Genomic DNA, 24,086 nt, shown 5'->3' with positions numbered 1-24,086 from the left:
CTCCCATAGGGAAAAACGTGGTCTGATTATGACATCATAATGCAAAAAAGAAATAAACAAAAGCTTACGGCACCTGAGGTTCCTAGTTGGTCTCCCATACAAGTACTAACCAGGCCTGAGTCTGGATGGCTTCCGAGATCTGACGAGATCAGGCATTTTCAGACTGGTATGGCCGTAAGTGAAGCTAAGAGAATGCGATCTCGCTAATGTTGGTAGAATATCAAACTCTGGTTGCGACAAAAGACAAGACGCTTCTGGATAGGGAAAAAAGTGGTCTGATTATGACATCATAATGCAAAAAAGAAATAAACAAAAGCTTACGGCACCTGAGGTTCCTAGTTGGTCTCCCATAGGGAAAAAAGTGGTCTGATTATGACATCATAATGCAAAAAAGAAATAAACAAAAGCATACGGCACCTGAGGTTCCTAGTTGGTCTCCCATACAAGTACTAACCAGGCCCGAGTCTGAATGGCTTCCGAGATCTAACGAGATCAGGCATTTTCAGACCTGTATGGCCGTAAGTGAAATTAAGAGAATGCGATCTCACTTATGTTGGTAGAATATCAAACTCTGGTTGCGACAAAAGACAAGACGCTTCTGGATAGGGAAAAAAGTGGTCTGATTATGACATCATAATGCAAAAAAGAAATAAACAAAAGCTTACGGCACCTGAGGTTCCTAGTTGGTCTCCCATAGGGAAAAAAGTGGTCTGATTATGACATCATAATGCAAAAAAGAAATAAACAAAAGCTTACGGCACCTGAGGTTCCTAGTTGGTCTCCCATACAAGTACTAACCAGGCCCGAGTCTGGATGGCGTCCGAGATCTGACGAGATCAGGCATTTTCAGACTGGTATGGCCGTAAGTGAAACTAAGAGAATGCGATCTCGCTAATGTTGGTAGAATATCAAACTCTGGTTGCGACAAAAGACAAGACGCTTCTGGATAGGGAAAAAAGTGGTCTGATTATGACATCATAATGCAAAAAAGAAATAAACAAAAGCTTACGGCACCTGAGGTTCCTAGTTGGTCTCCCATACAAGTACTAACCAGGCCCGAGTCTGGATGGCTTCGGAGATCTGACGAGATCAGGCATTTTCAGACTGGTATGGCCGTAAGTGAAATTAAGAGAATGCGATATCGCTAATGTTGGTAGAATAGCAAACTCTGGTTGCGACAAAAGACAAGACGCTTCTGGATAGGGAAAAAAGTGGTCTGATTATGACATCATAATGCAAAAAAGAAATAAACAAAAGCTTACGGCACCTGAGGTTCCTAGTTGGTCTCCCATACAAGTACTAACCAGGCCCGAGTCTGGATGGCTTTCGAGATCAGGCATTTTCAGACTGGTATGGCCGTAAGTGAAATTAAGAGAATGCGATATCGCTAATGTTGGTAGAATATCAAACTCTGGTTGCGACAAAAGACAAGACGCTTCTGGATAGGGAAAAAAGTGGTCTGATTATGACATCATAATGCAAAAAAGAAATAAACAAAAGCTTACGGCACCTGAGGTTCCTAGTTGGTCTCCCATAGGGAAAAAAGTGGTCTGATTATGACATCATAATGCAAAAAAGAAATAAACAAAAGCTTACGGCACCTGAGGTTCCTAGTTGGTCTCCCATACAAGTACTAACCAGGCCCGAGTCTGGATGGCTTCCGAGATCTGACGAGATCAGGCATTTTCAGACTGGTATGGCCGTAAGTGAAATTAAGAGAATGCGATATCGCTAATGTTGGTAGAATAGCAAACTCTGGTTGCGACAAAAGACAAGACGCTCCTGGATAGGGAAAAAAGTGGTCTGATTATGACATCATAATGCAAAAAAGAAATAAACAAAAGCTTACGGCACCTGAGGTTCCTAGTTGGTCTCCCATACAAGTACTAACCAGGCCCGAGTCTGGATGGCTTCCGAGATCAGGCATTTTCAGACTGGTATGGCCGTAAGTGAAATTAAGAGAATGCGATATCGCTAATGTTGGTAGAATATCAAACTCTGGTTGCGACAAAAGACAAGACGCTTCTGGATAGGGAAAAAAGTGGTCTGATTATGACATCATAATGCAAAAAAGAAATAAACAAAAGCTTACGGCACCTGAGTTTCCTAGTTGGTCTCCCATACAAGTACTAACCAGGCACGAGTCTGGATGGCTTCCGAGATCTGGCATTTTCAGACTGGTATGGCCGTAAGTGAAATTAAGAGAATGCGATATCGCTAATGTTGGTAGAATATCAAACTCTGGTTGCGACAAAAGACAAGACGCTTCTGGATAGGGAAAAAAGTGGTCTGATTATGACATCATAATGCAAAAAAGAAATAAACAAAAGCTTACGGCACCTGAGGTTCCTAGTTGGTCTCCCATACAAGTACTAACCAGGCGCGAGTCTGGATGGCTTCCGAGATCTGACAAGATCAGGCATTTTCAGACTGGTATGGCCTTAAGTGAAATTAAGAGAATGCGTTCTCGCTAATGTTGGTAGAATATCAAACTCTGGTTGCGACAAAAGACAAGACGCTTCTGGATAGGGAAAAAAGTGGTCTGATTATGACATCATAATGCAAAAAAGAAATAAACAAAAGCTTACGGCACCTGAGGTTCCTAGTTGGCCTCCCATAGGGAAAAAAGTGGTCTGATTATGACATCATAATGCAAAAAAGAAATAAACAAAAGCTTACGGCACCTGAGGTTCCTAGTTGGTCTCCCATACAAGTACTAACCATGCCCGAGTCTGGATGGCTTCCGAGATCTGACGAGATCAGGCATTTTCAGACTGGTATGGCCGTAAGTGAAATTAAGAGAATGCGATCTCGCTAATGTTGGTAGAATATCAAACTCTGGTTGCGACAAAAGACAAGACGCTTCTGGATAGGGAAAAAAGTGGTCTGATTATGACATCATAATGCAAAAAAGAAATAAACAAAAGCTTACGGCACCTGAGGTTCCTAGTTGGTCTCCCATACAAGTACTAACCAAGCCCGAGTCTGGATGGCTTCCAAGATCTGATGAGATCATGCATTTTCAGACTGGTATGGCCGTAAGGGAAATTAAGAGAAATTAAGAGAAATTAAGAGAAATTAAGAGAATGTGATCTCACTAATGTTGGTAGAATATCAAACTCTGGTTGCGACAAAAGACAAGACGCTTCTGGATAGGGAAAAAAGTGGTCTGATTATGACGTCATAATGCAAAAAAGAAATAAACAAAAGCTTACGGCACCTGAGGTTCCTAGTTGGTCTCCCATAGGGAAAAAAGTGGTCTGATTATGACATCATAATGCAAAAAAGAAATAAACAAAAGCTTACGGCACCTGAGGTTCCTAGTTGGTCTCCCATACAAGTACTAACCAGGCCCGAGTCTGGATGGCTTCCGAGATCTGGCATTTTCAGACTGGTATGGCCGTAAGTGAAATTAAGAGAATGCGATCTCGTTAATGTTGGTAGAATATCAAACTCTGGTTGCGACAAAAGACAAGATGCTTCTGGATAGGGAAAAAAGTGGTCTGATTATGACATCATAATGCAAAAAAGAAATAAACAAAAGCTTACGGCACCTGAGGTTCCTAGTTGGTCTCCCATACAAGTACTAACCAGGCCCGAGTCTGGATGGCTTCCGAGATCTGACGAGATCAGGCATTTTCAGACTGGTATGGCCGTAAGTGAAACTAAGAGAATGCGATCTCGCTAATGTTGGTAGAATATCAAACTCTGGTTGCGACAAAAGACAAGACGCTTCTGGATAGGGAAAAAAGTGGTCTGATTATGACATCATAATGCAAAAAAGAAATAAACAAAAGCTTATGGCACCTGAGGTTCCTAGTTGGTCTCCCATACAAGTACTAACCAGGCCCGAGGCTGGATGGCTTCCGAAATCTGATGAGATCAGGCATTTTCAGACTGGTATGGCCGTAAGTGAAATTAAGAGAATGCGATCTCGCTAATGTTGGTAGAATATCAAACTCTGGTTGCGACAAAAGACAAGACGCTTCTGGATAGGGAAAAAAGTGGTCTGATTATGACATCATAATGCAAAAAAGAAATAAACAAAAGCTTACGGCACCTGAGGTTCCTAGTTGGTCTCCCATACAAGTACTAACCAGGCCCGAGTCTGGATGGCTTTCGAGATCTGACGAGATCAGGCATTTTCAGACTGGTATGGCCGTAAGTGAAATTAAGAGAATGCGATCTCGCTAATGTTGGTAGAATATCAAACTCTGGTTGCGACAAAAGACAAGACGCTTCTGGATAGGGAAAAAAGTGGTCTGATTATGACATCATAATGCAAAAAAGAAATAAACAAAAGCTTACGGCACCTGAGGTTCCTAGTTGGTCTCCCATACAAGTACTAACCAAGCCCGAGTCTGGATGGCTTCCGAGATCTGACGAGATCATGCATTTTCAGACTGGTATGGCCGTAAGGGAAATTAAGAGAAATTAAGAGAATGTGATCTCACTAATGTTGGTAGAATATCAAACTCTGGTTGCGACAAAAGACAAGACGCTTCTGGATAGGGAAAAAAGTGGTCTGATTATGACGTCATAATGCAAAAAAGAAATAAACAAAAGCTTACTGCACCTGAGTTTCCTAGTTGGTCTCCCATACAAGTACTAACCAGGCCCGAGTCTGGATGGCTTCCGAGATCTGATGAGATCAGGCATTTTCAGACTGGTATAGTCGTAAGTGAAATTAAGAGAATGCGATCTCGCTAATGTTGGTAGAATATCAAACTCTGGTTGCGACAAAAGACAAGACGCTTCTGGATAGGGAAAAAAGTGGTCTGATTATGACATCATAATGCAAAAAAGAAATAAACAAAAGCTTACGGCACCTGAGGTTCCTAGTTGGTCTCCCATACAAGTACTAACCAGGCCCAAGTCTGGATGGCTTCCGAGATCTGGCATTTTCAGACTGGTATGGCCGTAAGTGAAATTAAGAGAATGCGATCTCGCTAATGTTGGTAGAATATCAAACTCTGGTTGCGGCAAAAGACAAGACGCTTCTGGATAGGGAAAAAAGTGGTCTGATTATGACATCATAATGCAAAAAAGAAACAAACAAAAGCTTACGGCACCTGAGGTTCCTAGTTGGTCTCCCATACAAGTACTAACCAGGCCCGAGTCTGGATGGCTTCCGAGATCTGATGAGATCAGGCATTTTCAGACTGGTATGGCCGTAAGTGAAATTAAGAGAATGCGATCTCGCTAATGTTGGTAGAATATCAAACTCTGGTTGCGACAAAAGACAAGACGCTTCTGGATAGGGAAAAAAGTGGTCTGATTATGACATCATAATGCAAAAAAGAAATAAACAAAAGCTTACGGCACCTGAGGTTCCTAGTTGGTCTCCCATACAAGTACTAACCAAGCCCGAGTCTGGATGGCTTCCGAGATCTGACGAGATCAGGCATTTTCAGACTGGTATGGCCGTAAGGGAAATTAAGAGAATGTGATCTCACTAATGTTGGTAGAATATCAAACTCTGGTTGCGACAAAAGACAAGACGCTTCTGGATAGGGAAAAAAGTGGTCTGATTATGACATCATAATGCAAAAAAGAAATAAACAAAAGCTTACTGCACCTGAGGTTCCTAGTTGGTCTCCCATACAAGTACTAACCAGGCCCGAGTCTGGATGGCTTCCGAGATCTGATGAGATCAAGCATTTTCAGACTGGTATAGCCGTAAGTGAAATTAAGAGAATGCGATCTCGCTAATGTTGGTAGAATATCAAACTCTGGTTGCGACAAAAGACAAGACGCTTCTGGATAGGGAAAAAAGTGGTCTGATTATGACATCATAATGTAAAAAAGAAATAAACAAAAGCTTACGGCACCTGAGGTTCCTAGTTGGTCTCCCATAGGGAAAAAAGTGGTCTGATTATGACATCATAATGCAAAAAAGAAATAAACAAAAGCTTACGGCACCTGAGGTTCCTAGTTGGTCTCCCATACAAGTACTAACCAGGCCCAAGTCTGGATGGCTTCCAAGATCTGACGAGATCAGGCATTTTCAGACTGGTATGGCCGTAAGTGAAATTAAGAGAATGTGATCTCGCTAATGTTGGTAGAATATGAAACTCTGGTTGCGACAAAAGACAAGACGCTTCTGGATAGGGAAAAAAGTGGTCTGATTATGACATCATAATGCAAAAAAGAAATAAACAAAAGCTTACGGCACCTGAGGTTCCTAGTTGGTCTCCCATAGGGAAAAAAGTGGTCTGATTATGACATCATAATGCAAAAAAGAAATAAACAAAAGCTTACGGAACCTGAGGTTCCTAGTTGGTCTCCCATACAAGTACTAACCAGGCCCGAGTCTGGATGGCTTCCGAGATCTGACGAGATCAGGCATTTTCAGACTGGTATGGCAGTAAGTGAAATTAAGTGAATGCGATCTCGCTAATGTTGGTAGAATATCAAACTCTGGTTGCGACAAAAGACAAGACGCTTCTGGATAGGGAAAAAAGTGGTCTGATTATGACATCATAATGCAAAAAAGAAATAAACAAAAGCTTACGGCACCTGAGGTTCCTAGTTGGTCTCCCATACAAGTACTAACCAGGCCCGAGTCTGGATGGCTTCCGAGATTTGACGAGATCAGGCATTTTCAGACTGATATGGCCGTAAGTGAAATTAAGAGAATGCGATCTCGCTAATGTTGGTAGAATATCAAACTCTGGTTGCGACAAAAGACAAGACGCTTCTGGATAGGGAAAAAAGTGGTCTGATTATGACATCATAATGCAAAAAAGAAATAAACAAAAGCTTACGGCACCTGAGGTTCCTAGTTGGTCTCCCATAGGGAAAAACGTGGTCTGATTATGACATCATAATGCAAAAAAGAAATAAACAAAAGCTTACGGCACCTGAGGTTCCTAGTTGGTCTCCCATACAAGTACTAACCAGGCCTGAGTCTGGATGGCTTCCGAGATCTGACGAGATCAGGCATTTTCAGACTGGTATGGCCGTAAGTGAAACTAAGAGAATGCGATCTCGCTAATGTTGGTAGAATATCAAACTCTGGATGCGACAAAAGACAAGACGCTTCTGGATAGGGAAAAAAGTGGTCTGATTATGACATCATAATGCAAAAAAGAAATAAACAAAAGCTTACGGCACCTGAGGTTCCTAGTTGGTCTCCCATAGGGAAAAAAGTGGTCTGATTATGACATCATAATGCAAAAAAGAAATAAACAAAAGCTTAAGGCACCTGAGGTTCCTAGTTGGTCTCCCATACAAGTACTAACCAGGCCCGAGTCTGAATGGCTTCCGAGATCTAACGAGATCAGGCATTTTCAGACTGGTATGGCCGTAAGTGAAATTAAGAGAATGCGATCTCACTTATGTTGGTAGAATATCAAACTCTGGTTGCGACAAAAGACAAGACGCTTCTGGATAGGGAAAAAAGTGGTCTGATTATGACATCATAATGCAAAAAAGAAATAAACAAAAGCTTACGGCACCTGAGGTTCCTAGTTGGTCTCCCATAGGGAAAAAAGTGGTCTGATTATGACATCATAATGCAAAAAAGAAATAAACAAAAGCTTACGGCACCTGAGGTTCCTAGTTGGTCTCCCATACAAGTACTAACCAGGCCCGAGTCTGGATGGCGTCCGAGATCTGACGAGATCAGGCATTTTCAGACTGGTATGGCCGTAAGTGAAACTAAGAGAATGCGATCTCGCTAATGTTGGTAGAATATCAAACTCTGGTTGCGACAAAAGACAAGACGCTTCTGGATAGGGAAAAAAGTGGTCTGATTATGACATCATAATGCAAAAAAGAAATAAACAAAAGCTTACGGCACCTGAGGTTCCTAGTTGGTCTCCCATACAAGTACTAACCAGGCCCGAGTCTGGATGGCTTCCGAGATCTGACAAGATCAGGCATTTTCAGACTGGTATGGCCGTAAGTGAAATTAAGAGAATGCGATATCGCTAATGTTGGTAGAATAACAAACTCTGGTTGCGACAAAAGACAAGACGCTTCTGGATAGGGAAAAAAGTGGTCTGATTATGACATCATAATGCAAAAAAGAAATAAACAAAAGCTTACGGCACCTGAGGTTCCTAGTTGGTCTCCCATACAAGTACTAACCAGGCCCGAGTCTGGATGGCTTCCGAGATCAGGCATTTTCAGACTGGTATGGCCGTAAGTGAAATTAAGAGAATGCGATATCGCTAATGTTGGTAGAATATCAAACTCTGGTTGCGACAAAAGACAAGACGCTTCTGGATAGGGAAAAAAGTGGTCTGATTATGACATCATAATGCAAAAAAGAAATAAACAAAAGCTTACGGCACCTGAGGTTCCTAGTTGGTCTCCCATACAAGTACTAACCAGGCCCGAGTCTGGATGGCTTCCGAGATCTGGCATTTTCAGACTGGTATGGCCGTAAGTGAAATTAAGAGAATGCGATATCGCTAATGTTGGTAGAATATCAAACTCTGGTTGCGACAAAAGACAAGACGCTTCTGGATAGGGAAAAAAGTGGTCTGATTATGACATCATAATGCAAAAAAGAAATAAACAAAAGCTTACGGCACCTGAGGTTCCTAGTTGGTCTCCCATACAAGTACTAACCAGGCCCAAGTCTGGATGGCTTCCGATATCTGACGAGATCAGGCATTTTCAGACTGGTATGGCCGTAAGTGAAATTAAGAGAATGTGATCTCGCTAATGTTGGTAGAATATGAATCTCTGGTTGCGACAAAAGACAAGACGCTTCTGGATAGGGAAAAAAGTGGTCTGATTATGACATCATAATGCAAAAAAGAAATAAACAAAAGCTTACGGCACCTGAGGTTCCTAGTTGGTCTCCCATAGGGAAAAAAGTGGTCTGATTATGACATCATAATGCAAAAAAGAAATAAACAAAAGCTTACGGCACCTGAGGTTCCTAGCTGGTCTCCCATACAAGTACTAACCAGGCCCGAGTCTGGATGGCTTCCGAGATCTGACGAGATGAGGCATTTTCAGACTGGTATGGCCGTAAGTGAAATTAAGAGAATGCGATCTCGCTAATGTTGGTAGAATATCAAACTCTGGTTGCGACAAAAGACAAGACGCTTCTGGATAGGGAAAAAAGTGGTCTGATTATGACATCATAATGCAAAAAAGAAATAAACAAAAGCTTACGGCACCTGAGGTTCCTAGTTGGTCTCCCATAGGGAAAAACGTGGTCTGATTATGACATCATAATGCAAAAAAGAAATAAACAAAAGCTTACGACACCTGAGGTTCCTAGTTGGTCTCCCATACAAGTACTAACCAGGCTTGAGTCTGGATGGCTTCCGAGATCTGACGAGATCAGGCATTTTCAGACTGGTATGGCCCTAAGTGAAATTAAGAGAATGCGATCTCGCTAATGTTGGTAGAATATCAAACTCTGGTTGCGACAAAAGACAAGACGCTTCTGGATAGGGAAAAAAGTGGTCTGATTATGACATCATAATGCAAAAAAGAAATAAACAAAAGCTTACGGCACCTGAGGTTCCTAGTTGGTCTCCCATAGGGAAAAAAGTGGTCTGATTATGACATCATAATGCAAAAAAGAAATAAACAAAAGCTTACGACACCTGAGGTTCCTAGTTGGTCTCCCATACAAGTACTAACCAGGCCCGAGTCTGAATGGCTTCCGAGATCTAACGAGATCAGGCATTTTCAGACTGGTATGGCCGTAAGTGAAATTAAGAGAATGCGATCTCACTTATGTTGGTAGAATATCAAACTCTGGTTGCGACAAAAGACAAGACGCTTCTGGATAGGGAAAAAAGTGGTCTGATTATGACATCATAATGCAAAAAAGAAATAAACAAAAGCTTACGGCACCTGAGGTTCCTAGTTGGTCTCCCATAGGGAAAAAAGTGGTCTGATTATGACATCATGATGCAAAAAAGAAATAAACAAAAGCTTACGGCACCTGAGGTTCCTAGTTGGTCTCCCATACAAGTACTAACCAGGCCCGAGTCTGGATGGCGTCCGAGATCTGGCATTTTCAGACTGGTATGGCCGTAAGTGAAACTAAGAGAATGCGATCTCGCTAATGTTGGTAGAATATCAAACTCTGGTTGCGACAAAAGACAAGACGCTTCTGGATAGGGAAAAAAGTGGTCTGATTATGACATCATAATGCAAAAAAGAAATAAACAAAAGCTTACGGCACCTGAGGTTCCTAGTTGGTCTCCCATACAAGTACTAACCAGGCCCGAGTCTGGATGGCTTCCGAGATCAGGCATTTTCAGACTGGTATGGCCGTAAGTGAAATTAAGAGAATGCGATATCGCTAATGTTGTTAGAATATCAAACTCTGGTTGCGACAAAAGACAAGACGCTTCTGGATAGGGAAAAAAGTGGTCTGATTATGACATCATAATGCAAAAAAGAAATAAACAAAAGCTTACGGCACCTGAGGTTCCTAGTTGGTCTCCCATACAAGTACTAACCAGGCCCGAGTCTGGATGGCTTCCGAGATCTGGCATTTTCAGACTGGTATGGCCGTAAGTGAAATTAAGAGAATGCGATATCGCTAATGTTGGTAGAATATCAAACTCTGGTTGCGACAAAAGACAAGACGCTTCTGGATAGGGAAAAAAGTGGTCTGATTATGACATCATAATGCAAAAAAGAAATAAACAAAAGCTTACGGCACCTGAGGTTCCTAGTTGGTCTCCCATACAAGTACTAACCAGGCGCGAGTCTGGATGGCTTCCGAGATCTGACAAGATCAGGCATTTTCAGACTGGTATGGCCTTAAGTGAAATTAAGAGAATGCGTTCTCGCTAATGTTGGTAGAATATCAAACTCTGGTTGCGACAAAAGACAAGACGCTTCTGGATAGGGAAAAAAGTGGTCTGATTATGACATCATAATGCAAAAAAGAAATAAACAAAAGCTTACGGCACCTGAGGTTCCTAGTTGGCCTCCCATAGGGAAAAAAGTGGTCTGATTATGACATCATAATGCAAAAAATAAATAAACAAAAGCTTACGGCACCTGAGGTTCCTAGTTGGTCTCCCATACAAGTACTAACCATGCCCGAGTCTGGATGGCTTCCGAGATCTGACGAGATCAGGCATTTTCAGACTGGTATGGCCGTAAGTGAAATTAAGAGAATGCGATCTCGCTAATGTTGGTAGAATATCAAACTCTGGTTGCGACAAAAGACAAGACGCTTCTGGATAGGGAAAAAAGTGGTCTGATTATGACATCATAATGCAAAAAAGAAATAAACAAAAGCTTACGGCACCTGAGGTTCCTAGTTGGTCTCCCATAGGGAAAAAAGTGGTCTGATTATGACATCATAATGCAAAAAAGAAATAAACAAAAGCTTACGGCATCTGAGGTTCCTAGTTAGTCTCCCATACAAGTACTAACCAGGCCGAAGTCTGGATGGCTTCCGAGATCTGACGAGATCAGGCATTTTCAGACTGGTATGGCCGTAAGTGAAATTAAGAGAATGCGATCTCGCTAATGTTGGTAGAATATCAAACTCTGGTTGCGACAAAAGACAAGACGCTTCTGGATAGGGAAAAAAGTGGTCTGATTATGACATCATAATGCAAAAAAGAAATAAACAAAAGCTTACGGCACCTGAGGTTCCTAGTTGGTCTCCCATAGGGAAAAACGTGGTCTGATTATGACATCATAATGCAAAAAAGAAATAAACAAAAGCTTACGGCACCTGAGGTTCCTAGTTGGTCTCCCATACAAGTACTAACCAGGCCAGAGTCTGGATGGCTTCCGAGACCTGACGAGATCAGGCATTTTCAGACTGGTATGGCCGTAAGTGAAACTAAGAGAATGCGATCTCGCTAATGTTGGTAGAATATCAAACTCTGGTTGCGACAAAAGACAAGACGCTTCTGGATAGGGAAAAAAGTGGTCTGATTATGATATCATAATGCAAAAAAGAAATAAACAAAAGCTTACGGCACCTGAGGTTCCTAGTTGGTCTCCCATAGGGAAAAAAGTGGTCTGATTATGACATCATAATGCAAAAAAGAAATAAACAAAAGCTTACGGCACCTGAGGTTCCTAGTTGGTCTCCCATACAAGTACTAACCAGGCCCGAGTCTGGATGGCTTCCGAAATCTGACGAGATCAGGCATTTTCAGACTGGTATGGCCGTAAGTGAAACTAAGCGAATGCGATCTCGCTAATGTTGGTAGAATATCAAACTCTGGTTGCGACAAAAGACAAGACGCTTCTGGATAGGGAAAAAAGTGGTCTGATTATGACATCATAATGCAAAAAAGAAATAAACAAAAGCTTACGGCACCTGAGGTTCCTAGTTGGTCTCCCATAGGGAAAAAAGTGGTCTGATTATGATATCATAATGCAAAAAAGAAATAAACAAAAGCTTACGGCACCTGAGGTTCCTAGTTGGTCTCCCATACAAGTACTAACCAGGCCCGAGTCTGGATGGCTTCCGAGATCTGACGAGATCAGGCATTTTCAGACTGGTATGGCCGTAAGTGAAATTAAGAGAATGCGATCTCGCTAATGTTGGTAGAATATCAAACTTTGGTTGCGACAAAAGACAAGACGCTTCTGGATAGGGAAAAAAGTGGTCTGATTATGACATCATAATGCAAAAAAGAAATAAACAAAAGCTTACGGCACCTGAGGGTCCTAGTTGGTCTCCCATACAAGTACTAACCAGGCCCGAGTCTGGATGGCTTCCGAGATTTGACGAGATCAGGCATTTTCAGACTGGTATAGCAGTAAGTTAAGTTAAGAGAATGCGATCTCGCTAATGTTGGTAGAATATCAAACTCTGGTTGCGACAAAAGACAAGACGCTTCTGGATAGGGAAAAAAGTGGTCTGATTATGACATCATAATGCAAAAAAGAAATAAACAAAAGCTTACGGCACCTGAGGTTCCTAGTTGGTCTCCCATACAAGTACTAACCAGGCCCAAGTCTGGATGGCTTCCGAGATCTGACGAGATCAGGAATTTTCAGACTGGTATGGCCGTAAGTGAAATTAAGAGAATGCGATCTCGTTAATGTTGGTAGAATATCAAACTCTGGTTGCGACAAAAGACAAGATGCTTCTGGATAGGGAAAAAAGTGGTCTGATTATGACATCATAATGCAAAAAAGAAATAAACAAAAGCTTACGGCACCTGAGGTTCCTAGTTGGTCTCCCATGCAAGTACTAACCAGGCCCGAGTCTGGATGGCTTCCGAGATCTGACGAGATCAGGCATTTTCAGACTGCTATGGCCGTAAGTGAAATTAAGAAAATGCGATCTCGCTAATGTTGGTAGAATATCAAACTCTGGTTGCGACAAAAGACAAGACGCTTCTGGATAGGGAAAAAAGTGGTCTGATTATGACATCATAATGCAAAAAAGAAATAAACAAAAGCTTACGGCACCTGAGGTTCCTAGTTGGTCTCCCATACAAGTACTAACCAGGCCCGAGTCTGGATGGCTTCCGAGATTTGACAAGATCAGGCATTTTCAGACTGGTATAGCAGTAAGTGAAATTAAGAGAATGCGATCTCGCTAATGTTGGTAGAATATCAAACTCTGGTTGCGACAAAAGACAAGACGCTTCTGGATAGGGAAAAAAGTGGTCTGATTATGACATCATAATGCAAAAAAGAAATAAACAAAAGCTTACGGCAATTGAGGTTCCTAGTTGGTCTCCCATAGGGAAAAAAGTGGTCTGATTATGACATCATAATGCAAAAAAGAAATAAACAAAAGCTTACGGCACCTGAGGTTCCTAGTTGGTCTCCCATACAAGTACTAACCAGGCCCGAGTCTGGATGGCTTCCGAGATCAGACATTTTCAGACTGGTATGGCCGTAAGTGAAATTAAGAGAATGCGATCTCGCTAATGTTGGTAGAATATAAAACTCTGGTTGCGACAAAAGACAAGACGCTTCTGGATAGGGAAAAAAGTGGTCTGATTATGACATCATAATGCAAAAAAGAAATAAACAAAAGCTTACGGCACCTGAGGTTCCTAGTTGGTCTCCCATAGGGAAAAAAGTGGTCTGATTATGACATCATAATGCAAAAAAGAAATAAACAAAAGCTTACGGCACCTGAGGTTCCTAGTTGGTCTCCCATACAAGTACTAACCAGGCCCAAGTCTGGATGGCTTCCGAGATCTGACGAGATCAGGCATTTTCAGACTGGTATGGCCGTAAGTGAAACTAAGAGAATGCGATCTCGCTAATGTTGGTAGAATATCAAACTCTGGTTGCGACAAAAGACAAGACGCTTCTGGATAGGGAAAAAAGTGGTCTGATTATGACATCATAATGCAAAAAAGAAATAAACAAAAGCTTACGGCATCTGAGGTTCCTAGTTGGTCTCCCATAGGGAAAAAAGTGGTCTGATTATGACATCATAATGCAAAAAAGAAATAAACAAAAGCTTACGGCACCTGAGGTTCCTAGTTGGTCTCCCATACAAGTACTAACCAGGCCCAAGTCTGGATGGCTTACGAGATCTGACGAGATCAGGCATTTTCAGACTGGTATGGCCGTAAGTGAAACTAAGAGAATGCGATCTCGTTAATGTTGGTAGAATATCAAACTCTGGTTGCGACAAAAGACAAGACGCTTCTGGATAGGGAAAAAAGTGGTCTGATTATGACATCATAATGCAAAAAAGAAATAAACAAAAGCTTACGGCACCTGAGGTTCCTAGTTGGTCTCCCATACAAGTACTAACCAGGCCCGAGTCTGGATGGCTTCCGAGATCTGACGAGATCAGGCATTTTCAGACTGGTATGGCCGTAAGTGAAATTAAGTGAATGCGATCTCACTAATGTTGGTAGAATATCAAACTCTGGTTGCGACAAAAGACAAGACGCTTCTGGATAGGGAAAAAAGTGGTCTGATTATGACATCATAATGCAAAAAAGAAATAAACAAAAGCTTACGGCACCTGAGGTTCCTAGTTGGTCTCCCATAGGGAAAAAAGTGGTCTTATTATGACATCATAATGCAAAAAAGAAATAAACAAAAGCTTACGGCACCTGAGGTTCCTAGTTGGTCTCCCATACAAGTACTAACCAGGCCCGAGTCTGGATGGCTTCCGAGATCTGACGAGATCAGGCATTTTCAGACTGGTATGGCCGTAAGTAAAATTAAGTGAATGCGATCTCGCTAATGTTGGTAGAATATCAAACTCTGGTTGCGACAAAAGACAAGACGCTTCTGGATAGGGAAAAAAGTGGTCTGATTATGACATCATAATGCAAAAAAGAAATAAACAAAAGCTTACGGCACCTGAGGTTCCTAGTTGGTCTCCCATAGGGAAAAAAGTGGTCCGATTATGACATCATAATGCAAAAAAGAAATAAACAAAAGCTTACGGCACCTGAGTTCCTAGTTGGTCTCCCATACAAGTACTAACCAGGCCCGAGTCTGGATGGCTTCCGAGATCTGACGAGATCAGGCATTTTCAGACTGGTATGGCCGTAAGTGAAACTAAGAGAATGCGATCTCGCTAATGTTGGTAGAATATCAAACTCTGGTTGCGACAAAAGACAAGACGCTTCTGGATAGGGAAAAAAGTGGTCTGATTATGACATCATAATGCAAAAAAGAAATAAACAAAAGCTTACGGCACCTGAGGTTCCTAGTTGGTCTCCCATAGGGAAAAAAGTCGTCTGATTATGATATCATAATGCAAAAAAGAAATAAACAAAAGCTTACGGCACCTGAGGTTCCTAGTTGGTCTCCCATACAAGTACTAACCAGGCCCGAGTCTGGATGGCTTCCGAGATCTGACGAGATCAGGCATTTTCAGACTGGTATGGCCGTAAGTGAAATTAAGAGAATGCGATCTCGCTAATGTGTGTAGAATATCAAACTCTGGTTGCGACAAAAGACAAGACGCTTCTGGATAGGGAAAAAAGTGGTCTGATTATGACATCATAATGCAAAAAAGAAATAAACAAAAGCTTACGGCACCTGAGGTTCCTAGTTGGTCTCCCATAGGGAAAAAAGTGGTCTGATTATGATATCATAATGCAAAAAAGAAATAAACAAAAGCTTACGGCACCTGAGGTTCCTAGTTGGTCTCCCATACAAGTACTAACCAGGCCCGAGTCTGGATGGCTTCCGAGATCTGACGAGATCAGGCATTTTCAGACTGGTATGGCCGTAAGTGAAATTAAGAGAATGCGATCTCGCTAATGTTGGTAGAATATCAAACTTTGGTTGCGACAAAAGACAAGACGCTTCTGGATAGGGAAAAAAGTGGTCTGATTATGACATCATAATGCAAAAAAGAAATAAACAAAAGCTTACGGCACCTGAGGGTCCTAGTTGGTCTCCCATACAAGTACTAACCAGGCCCGAGTCTAGATGGCTTCCGAGATTTGACGAGATCAGGCATTTTCAGACTGGTATAGCAGTAAGTGAAGTTAAGAGAATGCGATCTCGCTAATGTTGGTAGAATATCAAACTCTGGTTGCGACAAAAGACAAGACGCTTCTGGATAGGGAAAAAAATGGTCTGATTATGACATCATAATGCAAAAAAGAAATAAACAAAAGCTTACGGCACCTGAGGTTCCTAGTTGGTCTCCCATACAAGTACTAACCAGGCCCAAGTATGGATGGCTTCCGAGATCTGACGAGATCAGGAATTTTCAGACTGGTATGGCCGTAAGTGAAATTAAGAGAATGAGATCTCGTTAATGTTGGTAGAATATCAAACTCTGGTTGCGACAAAAGACAAGATGCTTCTGGATAGGGAAAAAAGTGGTCTGATTATGACATCATAATGCAAAAAAGAAATAAACAAAAGCTTACGGCACCTGAGGTTCCTAGTTGGTCTCCCATACAAGTACTAACCAGGCCCGAGTCTGGATGGCTTCCGAGATCTGACGAGATCAGGCATTTTCAGACTGCTATAGCCGTAAGTGAAATTAAGAGAATGCGATCTCGCTAATGTTGGTAGAATATCAAACTCTGGTAGCGACAAAAGACAAGACGCTTCTGGATAGGGAAAAAAGTGGTCTGATTATGACATCATAATGCAAAAAAGAAATAAACAAAAGCTTACGGCACCTGAGGTTCCTAGTTGGCCTCCCATAGGGAAAAAAGTGGTCTGATTATGACATCATAATGCAAAAAATAAATAAACAAAAGCTTACGGCACCTGAGGTTCCTAGTTGGTCTCCCATACAAGTACTAACCAGGCCCGAGTCTGGATGGCTTCCGAGATCTGGCATTCTCAGACTGGTATGGCCGTAAGTGAAATTAAGAGAATGCGATCTCGCTAATGTTGGTAGAATATCAAACTCTGGTTGCGACAAAAGACAAGACGCTTCTGGATAGGGAAAAAAGTGGTCTGATTATGACATCATAATGCAAAAAAGAAATAAACAAAAGCTTACGGCAATTGAGGTTCCTAGTTGGTCTCCCATAGGGAAAAAAGTGGTCTGATTATGACATAATAATGCAAAAAAGAAATAAACAAAAGCTTACGGCAATTGAGGTTCCTAGTTGGTCTCCCATAGGGAAAAAAGTGGTCTGATTATGACATAATAATGCAAAAAAGAAATAAACAAAAGCTTACGGCACCTGAGGTTCCTAGTTGGTCTCCCATACAAGTACTAACCAGGCCCGAGTCTGGATGGCTTCCGAGATCTGACATTTTCAGACTGGTATGGCCGTAAGTGAAATTAAGAGAATGCGATCTCGCTAATGTTGGTAGAATATAAAACTCTGGTTGCGACAAAAGACAAGACGCTTCTGGATAGGGAAAAAAGTGGTCTGATTATGACATCATAATGCAAAAAAGAAATAAACAAAAGCTTACGGCACCTGAGGTTCCTAGTTGGTCTCCCATAGGGAAAAAAGTGGTCTGATTATGACATCATAATGCAAAAAAGAAATAAACAAAAGCTTACGGCACCTGAGGTTCCAAGTTGGTCTCCCATACAAGTACTAACCAGGCCCAAGTCTGGATGGCTTCCGAGATCTGACGAGATCAGGCATTTTCAGACTGGTATGGCCGTAAGTGAAACTAAGAGAATGCGATCTCGCTAATGTTGGTAGAATATCAAACTCTGGTTGCGACAAAAGACAAGACGCTTCTGGATAGGGAAAAAAGTGGTCTGATTATGACATCATAATGCAAAAAAGAAATAAACAAAAGCTTACGGCACCTGAGGTTCCTAGTTGGTCTCCCATAGGGAAAAAAGTGGTCTGATTATGACATCATAATGCAAAAAAGAAATAAACAAAAGCTTACGGCACCTGAGGTTCCTAGTTGGTCTCCCATACAAGTACTAACCAGGCCCAAGTCTGGATGGCTTCCGAGATCTGACGAGATCAGGCATTTTCAGACTGGTATGGCCGTAAGTGAAACTAAGAGAATGCGATCTCGCTAATGTTGGTAGAATATCAAACTCTGGTTGCGACAAAAGACAAGACGCTTCTGGATAGGGAAAAAAGTGGTCTGATTATGACATCATAATGCAAAAAAGAAATAAACAAAAGCTTACGGCACCTGAGGTTCCTAGTTGGTCTCCCATACAAGTACTAACCAGGCCCGAGTATGGATGGCTTCCGAGATCTGGCATTTTCAGACTGGTATGGCCGTAAGTGAAATTAAGAGAATGCGATCTCGCTAATGTTGGTAGAATATCAAACTCTGGTTGCGACAAAAGACAAGACGCTTCTGGATAGGGAAAAAAGTGGTCTGATTATGACATCATAATGCAAAAAAGAAATAAACAAAAGCTTACGGCACCTGAGGTTCCTAGTTGGTCTCCCATACAAGTACTAACCAGGCCCGAGTCTGGATGGCTTCCGAGATCTGACGAGATCAGGCATTTTCAGACTGGTATGGCCGTAAGTGAAATTAAGTGAATGCGATCTCGCTAATGTTGGTAGAATATCAAACTCTGGTTGCGACAAAAGACAAGACGCTTCTGGATAGGGAAAAAAGTGGTCTGATTATGACATCATAATGCAAAAAAGAAATAAACAAAAGCTTACGGCACCTGAGGTTCCTAGTTGGTCTCCCATAGGGAAAAAAGTGGTCTGATTATGACATCATAATGCAAAAAAGAAATAAACAAAAGCTTACGGCACCTGAGGTTCCTAGTTGGTCTCCCATACAAGTACTAACCAGGCCCGAGTCTGGATGGCTTCCGAGATCTGACGAGATCAGGCATTTTCAGACTGGTATGGCCGTAAGTGAAATTAAGTGAATGCGATCTCGCTAATGTTGGTAGAATATCAAACTCTGGTTGCGACAAAAGACAAGACGCTTCTGGATAGGGAAAAAAGTGGTCTGATTATGACATCATAATGCAAAAAAGAAATAAACAAAAGCTTACGGCACCTGAGGTTCCTAGTTGGTCTCCCATAGGGAAAAAAGTGGTCTGATTATGACATCATAATGCAAAAAAGAAATAAACAAAAGCTTACGGCACCTGAGGTTCCTAGTTGGTCTCCCATACAAGTACTAACCAGGCCTGAGTCTGGATGGCTTCCGAGATCTGACGAGATCAGGCATTTTCAGACTGGTATGGCCGTAAGTGAAACTAAGAGAATGCGATCTCGCTAATGTTGGTAGAATATCAAACTCTGGTTGCGACAAAAGACAAGACGCTTCTGGATAGGGAAAAAAGTGGTCTGATTATGACATCATAATGCAAAAAAGAAATAAACAAAAGCTTACGGCACCTGAGGGTCCTAGTTGGTCTCCCATACAAGTACTAACCAGGCCCGAGTCTGGATGGCTTCCGAGATTTGACAAGATCAGGCATTTTCAGACTGGTATAGCAGTAAGTGAAATTAAGAGAATGCGTTCTCGCTAATGTTGGTAGAATATCAAACTCTGGTTGCGACAAAAGACAAGACGCTTCTGGATAGGGAAAAAAGTGGTCTGATTATGACATCATAATGCAAAAAAGAAATAAACAAAAGCTTACGGCACCTGAGGTTCCTAGTTGGCCTCCCATAGGGAAAAAAGTGGTCTGATTATGACATCATAATGCAAAAAAGAAATAAACAAAAGCTTACGGCACCTGAGGTTCCTAGTTGGTCTCCCATAGGGAAAAAAGTGGTCTGATTATGACATCATAATGCAAAAAAGAAATAAACAAAAGCTTACGGCACCTGAGGTTCCAAGTTGGTCTCCCATACAAGTACTAACCAGGCCCAAGTCTGGATGGCTTCCGAGATCTGACGAGATCAGGCATTTTCAGACTGGTATGGCCGTAAGTGAAACTAAGAGAATGCGATCTCGCTAATGTTGGTAGAATATCAAACTCTGGTTGCGACAAAAGACAAGACGCTTCTGGATAGGGAAAAAAGTGGTCTGATTATGACATCATAATGCAAAAAAGAAATAAACAAAAGCTTACGGCACCTGAGGTTCCTAGTTGGTCTCCCATAGGGAAAAAAGTGGTCTGATTATGACATCATAATGCAAAAAAGAAATAAACAAAAGCTTACGGCACCTGAGGTTCCTAGTTGGTCTCCCATACAAGTACTAACCAGGCCCAAGTCTGGATGGCTTCCGAGATCTGACGAGATCAGGCATTGTCAGACTGGTATGGCCGTAAGTGAAACTAAGAGAATGCGATCTCGCTAATGTTGGTAGAATATCAAACTCTGGTTGCGACAAAAGACAAGACGCTTCTGGATAGGGAAAAAAGTGGTCTGATTATGACATCATAATGCAAAAAAGAAATAAACAAAAGCTTACGGCACCTGAGGTTCGTAGTTGGTCTCCCATACAAGTACTAACCAGGCCCGAGTCTGGATGGCTTCCGAGATCTGACGAGATCAGGCATTTTCAGACTGGTATGGCCGTAAGTGAAATTAAGTGAATGCGATCTCGCTAATGTTGGTAGAATATCAAACTCTGGTTGCGACAAAAGACAAGACGCTTCTGGATAGGGAAAAAAGTGGTCTGATTAGGACATCATAATGCAAAAAAGAAATAAACAAAAGCTTACGGCACCTGAGGTTCCTAGTTGGTCTCCCATAGGGAAAAAAGTGGTCTGATTATGACATCATAATGCAAAAAAGAAATAAACAAAAGCTTACGGCACCTGAGGTTCCTAGTTGGTCTCCCATACAAGTACTAACCAGGCCCGAGTCTGGATGGCTTCCGAGATCTGACGAGATCAGGCATTTTCAGACTGGTATGGCCGTAAGTGAAATTAAGAGAATGCGATCTCGCTAATGTTGGTAGAATATCAAACTCTGGTTGCGACAAAAGACAAGACGCTTCTGGATAGGGAAAAAAGTGGTCTGATTATGACATCATAATGCAAAAAAGAAATAAACAAAAGCTTACGGCACCTGAGGTTCCTAGTTGGTCTCCCATAGGGAAAAAAGTGGTCTGATTATGACATCATAATGCAAAAAAGAAATAAACAAAAGCTTACGGCACCTGAGGTTCCTAGTTGGTCTCCCATACAAGTACTAACCAGGCCTGAGTCTGGATGGCTTCCGAGATCTGACGAGATCAGGCATTTTCAGACTGGTATGGCCGTAAGTGAAACTAAGAGAATGCGATCTCGCTAATGTTGGTAGAATATCAAACTCTGGTTGCGACAAAAGACAAGACGCTTCTGGATAGGGAAAAAAGTGGTCTGATTATGACATCATAATGCAAAAAAGAAATAAACAAAAGCTTACGGCACCTGAGGGTCCTAGTTGGTCTCCCATACAAGTACTAACCAGGCCCGAGTCTGGATGGCTTCCGAGATTTGACAAGATCAGGCATTTTCAGACTGGTATAGCAGTAAGTGAAATTAAGAGAATGCGTTCTCGCTAATGTTGGTAGAATATCAAACTCTGGTTGCGACAAAAGACAAGACGCTTCTGGATAGGGAAAAAAGTGGTCTGATTATGACATCATAATGCAAAAAAGAAATAAACAAAAGCTTACGGCACCTGAGGTTCCTAGTTGGCCTCCCATAGGGAAAAAAGTGGTCTGATTATGACATCATAATGCAAAAAAGAAATAAACAAAAGCTTACGGCACCTGAGGTTCCTAGTTGGTCTCCCATACAAGTACTAACCAGGCCCAAGTCTGGATGGCTTCCGAGATCTGACGAGATCAGGCATTTTCAGACTCGCATGGCCGTAAGTGAAATTAAGAGAATGCGATCTCGCTAATGTTGGTAGAATATCAAACTCTGGTTGCGACAAAAGACAAGACGCTTCTGGATAGGGAAAAAAGTGGTCTGATTATGACATCATAATGCAAAAAAGAAATAAACAAAAGCTTACGGCACCTGAGGTTCCTAGTTGGTCTCCCATAGGGAAAAAAGTGGTCTGATTATGACATCATAATGCAAAAAAGAAATAAACAAAAGCTTACGGCACCTGAGGTTCCTAGTTGGTCTCCCATACAAGTACTAACCAGACCCAAGTCTGGATGGCTTCCGAGATCTGACGAGATCAGGCATTTTCAGACTGGTATGGCCGTAAGTGAAATTAAGAGAATGCGATCTCGCTAATGTTGGTAGAATATCAAACTCTGGTTGCGACAAAAGACAAGACGCTTCTCAATAGGGAAAAAAGTGGTCTGATTATGACATCATAATGCAAAAAAGAAATAAACAAAAGCTTACGGCACCTGAGGTTCCTAGTTGGTCTCCCATAGGGAAAAAAGTGGTCTGATTATGACATCATAATGCAAAAAAGAAATAAACAAAAGCTTACGGCACCTGAGGTTCCTAGTTGGTCTCCCATACAAGTACTAACCAGGCCCGAGTCTGGATGGCTTCCGAGATCTGACGAGATCAGGCATTTTCAGACTGGTATGGCCGTAAGTGAAACTAAGAGAATGCGATCTCGCTAATGTTGGTAGAATATCAAACTCTGGTTGCGACAAAAGACAAGACGCTTCTGGATAGGGAAAAAAGTGGTCTGATTATGACATCATAATGCAAAAAAGAAATAAACAAAAGCTTACGGCACCTGAGGTTCCTAGTTGGTCTCCCATACAAGTACTAACCAGGCCCAAGTCTGGATGGCTTCCGAGATCTGATGAGATCAGGCATTTTCAGACTGGTATGGCCATAAATGAAATTAAACGAATGCGATCTCGTTAATGTTGGTAGAATATCAAACTCTGGTTGCGACAAAAGACAAGATGCTTCTGGATAGGGAAAAAAGTGGTCTGATTATGACATCATAATGCAAAAAAGAAATAAACAAAAGCTTACAGCACCTGAGGTTCCTAGTTGGTCTCCCATACAAGTACTAACCAGGCCCGAGTCTGGATGGCTTCCGAGATCTGGCATTTTCAGACTGGTATGGCCGTAAGTGAAATTAAGAGAATGCGATCTCGCTAATGTTGGTAGAATATCAAACTCTGGTTGCGACAAAAGACAAGACGCTTCTGGATAGGGAAAAAAGTGGTCTGATTATGACATCATAATGCAAAAAAGAAATAAACAAAAGCTTACGGCACCTGAGGTTCCTAGTTGGTCTCCCATAGGGAAAAAAGTGGTCTGATTATGACATCATAATGCAAAAAAGAAATAAACAAAAGCTTACGGCACCTGAGGTTCCTAGTTGGTCTCCCATACAAGTACTAACCAGGCCCAAGTCTGGATGGCTTCCGAGATCTGACGAGATCAGGCATTTTCAGACTGGTATGGCCGTAAGTGAAACTAAGAGAATGCGATCTCGCTAATGTTGGTAGAATATCAAACTCTGGTTGTGACAAAAGACAAGACGCTTCTGGATAGGGAAAAAAGTGGTCTGATTATGACATCATAATGCAAAAAAGAAATAAACAAAAGCTTACGGCACCTGAGGTTCCTAGTTGGTCTCCCATAGGGAAAAAAGTGGTCTGATTATGACATCATAATGCAAAAAAGAAATAAACAAAAGCTTACGGCACCTGAGGTTCCTAGTTGGTCTCCCATACAAGTACTAACCAGGCCCGACTCTGGATGGCTTCCGAGATCTGACGAGATCAGGCATTTTCAGACTGGTATGGCCGTAAGTGAAATTAAGAGAATGCGATCTCGCTAATGTTGGTAGAATATCAAACTCTGGTTGCGACAAAAGACTAGACGCTTCTGGATAGGGAAAAAAGTGGTCTGATTATGACATCATAATGCA

The 24,086-nt window shown here is 41.8% G+C and overlaps 65 pseudogenes; all 65 read right to left on the bottom strand.

Moving 5' to 3' along the window:
- Window positions 1-61: 61 nt before the first annotated feature.
- Window positions 62-180, bottom strand: LOC134596646 (5S ribosomal RNA; annotated as a pseudogene).
- Window positions 181-405: 225 nt separating this feature from the next.
- Window positions 406-524, bottom strand: LOC134588268 (5S ribosomal RNA; annotated as a pseudogene).
- A 225-nt stretch (window positions 525-749) lies between these two features.
- On the bottom strand, window positions 750-868 carry LOC134595586 (5S ribosomal RNA; annotated as a pseudogene).
- A 134-nt stretch (window positions 869-1,002) lies between these two features.
- LOC134595176 (5S ribosomal RNA) lies at window positions 1,003-1,121 on the bottom strand (annotated as a pseudogene).
- A 468-nt stretch (window positions 1,122-1,589) lies between these two features.
- Window positions 1,590-1,708, bottom strand: LOC134591139 (5S ribosomal RNA; annotated as a pseudogene).
- A 134-nt stretch (window positions 1,709-1,842) lies between these two features.
- LOC134589284 (5S ribosomal RNA) lies at window positions 1,843-1,951 on the bottom strand (annotated as a pseudogene).
- Window positions 1,952-2,328: 377 nt separating this feature from the next.
- Window positions 2,329-2,447, bottom strand: LOC134589230 (5S ribosomal RNA; annotated as a pseudogene).
- Window positions 2,448-2,672: 225 nt separating this feature from the next.
- Window positions 2,673-2,791, bottom strand: LOC134596880 (5S ribosomal RNA; annotated as a pseudogene).
- A 134-nt stretch (window positions 2,792-2,925) lies between these two features.
- LOC134588306 (5S ribosomal RNA) lies at window positions 2,926-3,044 on the bottom strand (annotated as a pseudogene).
- A 498-nt stretch (window positions 3,045-3,542) lies between these two features.
- On the bottom strand, window positions 3,543-3,661 carry LOC134591128 (5S ribosomal RNA; annotated as a pseudogene).
- A 134-nt stretch (window positions 3,662-3,795) lies between these two features.
- Window positions 3,796-3,914, bottom strand: LOC134588131 (5S ribosomal RNA; annotated as a pseudogene).
- A 134-nt stretch (window positions 3,915-4,048) lies between these two features.
- LOC134595714 (5S ribosomal RNA) lies at window positions 4,049-4,167 on the bottom strand (annotated as a pseudogene).
- A 134-nt stretch (window positions 4,168-4,301) lies between these two features.
- Window positions 4,302-4,420, bottom strand: LOC134598270 (5S ribosomal RNA; annotated as a pseudogene).
- A 144-nt stretch (window positions 4,421-4,564) lies between these two features.
- Window positions 4,565-4,683, bottom strand: LOC134587916 (5S ribosomal RNA; annotated as a pseudogene).
- Window positions 4,684-4,817: 134 nt separating this feature from the next.
- On the bottom strand, window positions 4,818-4,926 carry LOC134589407 (5S ribosomal RNA; annotated as a pseudogene).
- Window positions 4,927-5,060: 134 nt separating this feature from the next.
- Window positions 5,061-5,179, bottom strand: LOC134595927 (5S ribosomal RNA; annotated as a pseudogene).
- A 134-nt stretch (window positions 5,180-5,313) lies between these two features.
- On the bottom strand, window positions 5,314-5,432 carry LOC134595977 (5S ribosomal RNA; annotated as a pseudogene).
- Window positions 5,433-5,566: 134 nt separating this feature from the next.
- On the bottom strand, window positions 5,567-5,685 carry LOC134598205 (5S ribosomal RNA; annotated as a pseudogene).
- Window positions 5,686-5,910: 225 nt separating this feature from the next.
- LOC134595320 (5S ribosomal RNA) lies at window positions 5,911-6,029 on the bottom strand (annotated as a pseudogene).
- A 225-nt stretch (window positions 6,030-6,254) lies between these two features.
- LOC134588343 (5S ribosomal RNA) lies at window positions 6,255-6,373 on the bottom strand (annotated as a pseudogene).
- A 134-nt stretch (window positions 6,374-6,507) lies between these two features.
- LOC134598413 (5S ribosomal RNA) lies at window positions 6,508-6,626 on the bottom strand (annotated as a pseudogene).
- A 225-nt stretch (window positions 6,627-6,851) lies between these two features.
- On the bottom strand, window positions 6,852-6,970 carry LOC134596645 (5S ribosomal RNA; annotated as a pseudogene).
- Window positions 6,971-7,195: 225 nt separating this feature from the next.
- Window positions 7,196-7,314, bottom strand: LOC134597608 (5S ribosomal RNA; annotated as a pseudogene).
- A 225-nt stretch (window positions 7,315-7,539) lies between these two features.
- On the bottom strand, window positions 7,540-7,658 carry LOC134595585 (5S ribosomal RNA; annotated as a pseudogene).
- A 134-nt stretch (window positions 7,659-7,792) lies between these two features.
- LOC134596428 (5S ribosomal RNA) lies at window positions 7,793-7,911 on the bottom strand (annotated as a pseudogene).
- Window positions 7,912-8,045: 134 nt separating this feature from the next.
- LOC134589282 (5S ribosomal RNA) lies at window positions 8,046-8,154 on the bottom strand (annotated as a pseudogene).
- A 377-nt stretch (window positions 8,155-8,531) lies between these two features.
- LOC134595941 (5S ribosomal RNA) lies at window positions 8,532-8,650 on the bottom strand (annotated as a pseudogene).
- Window positions 8,651-8,875: 225 nt separating this feature from the next.
- Window positions 8,876-8,994, bottom strand: LOC134598222 (5S ribosomal RNA; annotated as a pseudogene).
- A 225-nt stretch (window positions 8,995-9,219) lies between these two features.
- Window positions 9,220-9,338, bottom strand: LOC134589136 (5S ribosomal RNA; annotated as a pseudogene).
- A 225-nt stretch (window positions 9,339-9,563) lies between these two features.
- Window positions 9,564-9,682, bottom strand: LOC134595611 (5S ribosomal RNA; annotated as a pseudogene).
- A 468-nt stretch (window positions 9,683-10,150) lies between these two features.
- On the bottom strand, window positions 10,151-10,259 carry LOC134589281 (5S ribosomal RNA; annotated as a pseudogene).
- Window positions 10,260-10,636: 377 nt separating this feature from the next.
- LOC134589229 (5S ribosomal RNA) lies at window positions 10,637-10,755 on the bottom strand (annotated as a pseudogene).
- A 225-nt stretch (window positions 10,756-10,980) lies between these two features.
- Window positions 10,981-11,099, bottom strand: LOC134596878 (5S ribosomal RNA; annotated as a pseudogene).
- A 225-nt stretch (window positions 11,100-11,324) lies between these two features.
- LOC134589012 (5S ribosomal RNA) lies at window positions 11,325-11,443 on the bottom strand (annotated as a pseudogene).
- A 225-nt stretch (window positions 11,444-11,668) lies between these two features.
- LOC134587772 (5S ribosomal RNA) lies at window positions 11,669-11,787 on the bottom strand (annotated as a pseudogene).
- Window positions 11,788-12,012: 225 nt separating this feature from the next.
- On the bottom strand, window positions 12,013-12,131 carry LOC134596124 (5S ribosomal RNA; annotated as a pseudogene).
- Window positions 12,132-12,356: 225 nt separating this feature from the next.
- LOC134591116 (5S ribosomal RNA) lies at window positions 12,357-12,475 on the bottom strand (annotated as a pseudogene).
- Window positions 12,476-12,862: 387 nt separating this feature from the next.
- LOC134588220 (5S ribosomal RNA) lies at window positions 12,863-12,981 on the bottom strand (annotated as a pseudogene).
- Window positions 12,982-13,115: 134 nt separating this feature from the next.
- Window positions 13,116-13,234, bottom strand: LOC134597157 (5S ribosomal RNA; annotated as a pseudogene).
- A 134-nt stretch (window positions 13,235-13,368) lies between these two features.
- LOC134589319 (5S ribosomal RNA) lies at window positions 13,369-13,487 on the bottom strand (annotated as a pseudogene).
- A 559-nt stretch (window positions 13,488-14,046) lies between these two features.
- LOC134597719 (5S ribosomal RNA) lies at window positions 14,047-14,165 on the bottom strand (annotated as a pseudogene).
- Window positions 14,166-14,390: 225 nt separating this feature from the next.
- LOC134596262 (5S ribosomal RNA) lies at window positions 14,391-14,509 on the bottom strand (annotated as a pseudogene).
- A 134-nt stretch (window positions 14,510-14,643) lies between these two features.
- Window positions 14,644-14,762, bottom strand: LOC134591104 (5S ribosomal RNA; annotated as a pseudogene).
- Window positions 14,763-14,987: 225 nt separating this feature from the next.
- On the bottom strand, window positions 14,988-15,106 carry LOC134591091 (5S ribosomal RNA; annotated as a pseudogene).
- Window positions 15,107-15,331: 225 nt separating this feature from the next.
- On the bottom strand, window positions 15,332-15,449 carry LOC134594288 (5S ribosomal RNA; annotated as a pseudogene).
- Window positions 15,450-15,674: 225 nt separating this feature from the next.
- LOC134591080 (5S ribosomal RNA) lies at window positions 15,675-15,793 on the bottom strand (annotated as a pseudogene).
- A 225-nt stretch (window positions 15,794-16,018) lies between these two features.
- LOC134591068 (5S ribosomal RNA) lies at window positions 16,019-16,137 on the bottom strand (annotated as a pseudogene).
- Window positions 16,138-16,524: 387 nt separating this feature from the next.
- LOC134595658 (5S ribosomal RNA) lies at window positions 16,525-16,643 on the bottom strand (annotated as a pseudogene).
- A 134-nt stretch (window positions 16,644-16,777) lies between these two features.
- Window positions 16,778-16,896, bottom strand: LOC134597986 (5S ribosomal RNA; annotated as a pseudogene).
- Window positions 16,897-17,880: 984 nt separating this feature from the next.
- LOC134588897 (5S ribosomal RNA) lies at window positions 17,881-17,999 on the bottom strand (annotated as a pseudogene).
- A 225-nt stretch (window positions 18,000-18,224) lies between these two features.
- LOC134597707 (5S ribosomal RNA) lies at window positions 18,225-18,343 on the bottom strand (annotated as a pseudogene).
- A 377-nt stretch (window positions 18,344-18,720) lies between these two features.
- LOC134591056 (5S ribosomal RNA) lies at window positions 18,721-18,839 on the bottom strand (annotated as a pseudogene).
- Window positions 18,840-19,064: 225 nt separating this feature from the next.
- On the bottom strand, window positions 19,065-19,183 carry LOC134591045 (5S ribosomal RNA; annotated as a pseudogene).
- Window positions 19,184-19,408: 225 nt separating this feature from the next.
- Window positions 19,409-19,527, bottom strand: LOC134596644 (5S ribosomal RNA; annotated as a pseudogene).
- Window positions 19,528-20,096: 569 nt separating this feature from the next.
- LOC134588884 (5S ribosomal RNA) lies at window positions 20,097-20,215 on the bottom strand (annotated as a pseudogene).
- Window positions 20,216-20,440: 225 nt separating this feature from the next.
- Window positions 20,441-20,559, bottom strand: LOC134594483 (5S ribosomal RNA; annotated as a pseudogene).
- Window positions 20,560-20,693: 134 nt separating this feature from the next.
- LOC134595352 (5S ribosomal RNA) lies at window positions 20,694-20,812 on the bottom strand (annotated as a pseudogene).
- A 225-nt stretch (window positions 20,813-21,037) lies between these two features.
- On the bottom strand, window positions 21,038-21,156 carry LOC134591033 (5S ribosomal RNA; annotated as a pseudogene).
- A 225-nt stretch (window positions 21,157-21,381) lies between these two features.
- LOC134596643 (5S ribosomal RNA) lies at window positions 21,382-21,500 on the bottom strand (annotated as a pseudogene).
- Window positions 21,501-21,978: 478 nt separating this feature from the next.
- On the bottom strand, window positions 21,979-22,097 carry LOC134597748 (5S ribosomal RNA; annotated as a pseudogene).
- Window positions 22,098-22,322: 225 nt separating this feature from the next.
- Window positions 22,323-22,441, bottom strand: LOC134595251 (5S ribosomal RNA; annotated as a pseudogene).
- A 225-nt stretch (window positions 22,442-22,666) lies between these two features.
- On the bottom strand, window positions 22,667-22,785 carry LOC134591021 (5S ribosomal RNA; annotated as a pseudogene).
- A 134-nt stretch (window positions 22,786-22,919) lies between these two features.
- Window positions 22,920-23,038, bottom strand: LOC134594432 (5S ribosomal RNA; annotated as a pseudogene).
- A 468-nt stretch (window positions 23,039-23,506) lies between these two features.
- LOC134597696 (5S ribosomal RNA) lies at window positions 23,507-23,625 on the bottom strand (annotated as a pseudogene).
- Window positions 23,626-23,850: 225 nt separating this feature from the next.
- On the bottom strand, window positions 23,851-23,969 carry LOC134597581 (5S ribosomal RNA; annotated as a pseudogene).
- Window positions 23,970-24,086: the final 117 nt, after the last annotated feature.

This window comes from Pelobates fuscus, chromosome 2, assembly GCF_036172605.1.
Source record: "Pelobates fuscus isolate aPelFus1 chromosome 2, aPelFus1.pri, whole genome shotgun sequence".
NCBI lineage: Eukaryota > Metazoa > Chordata > Amphibia > Anura > Pelobatidae > Pelobates > Pelobates fuscus.
The sequence above is the reverse complement of the archived record's forward strand: the minus strand, read 5'-3'. Positions and strand labels throughout refer to the sequence as shown.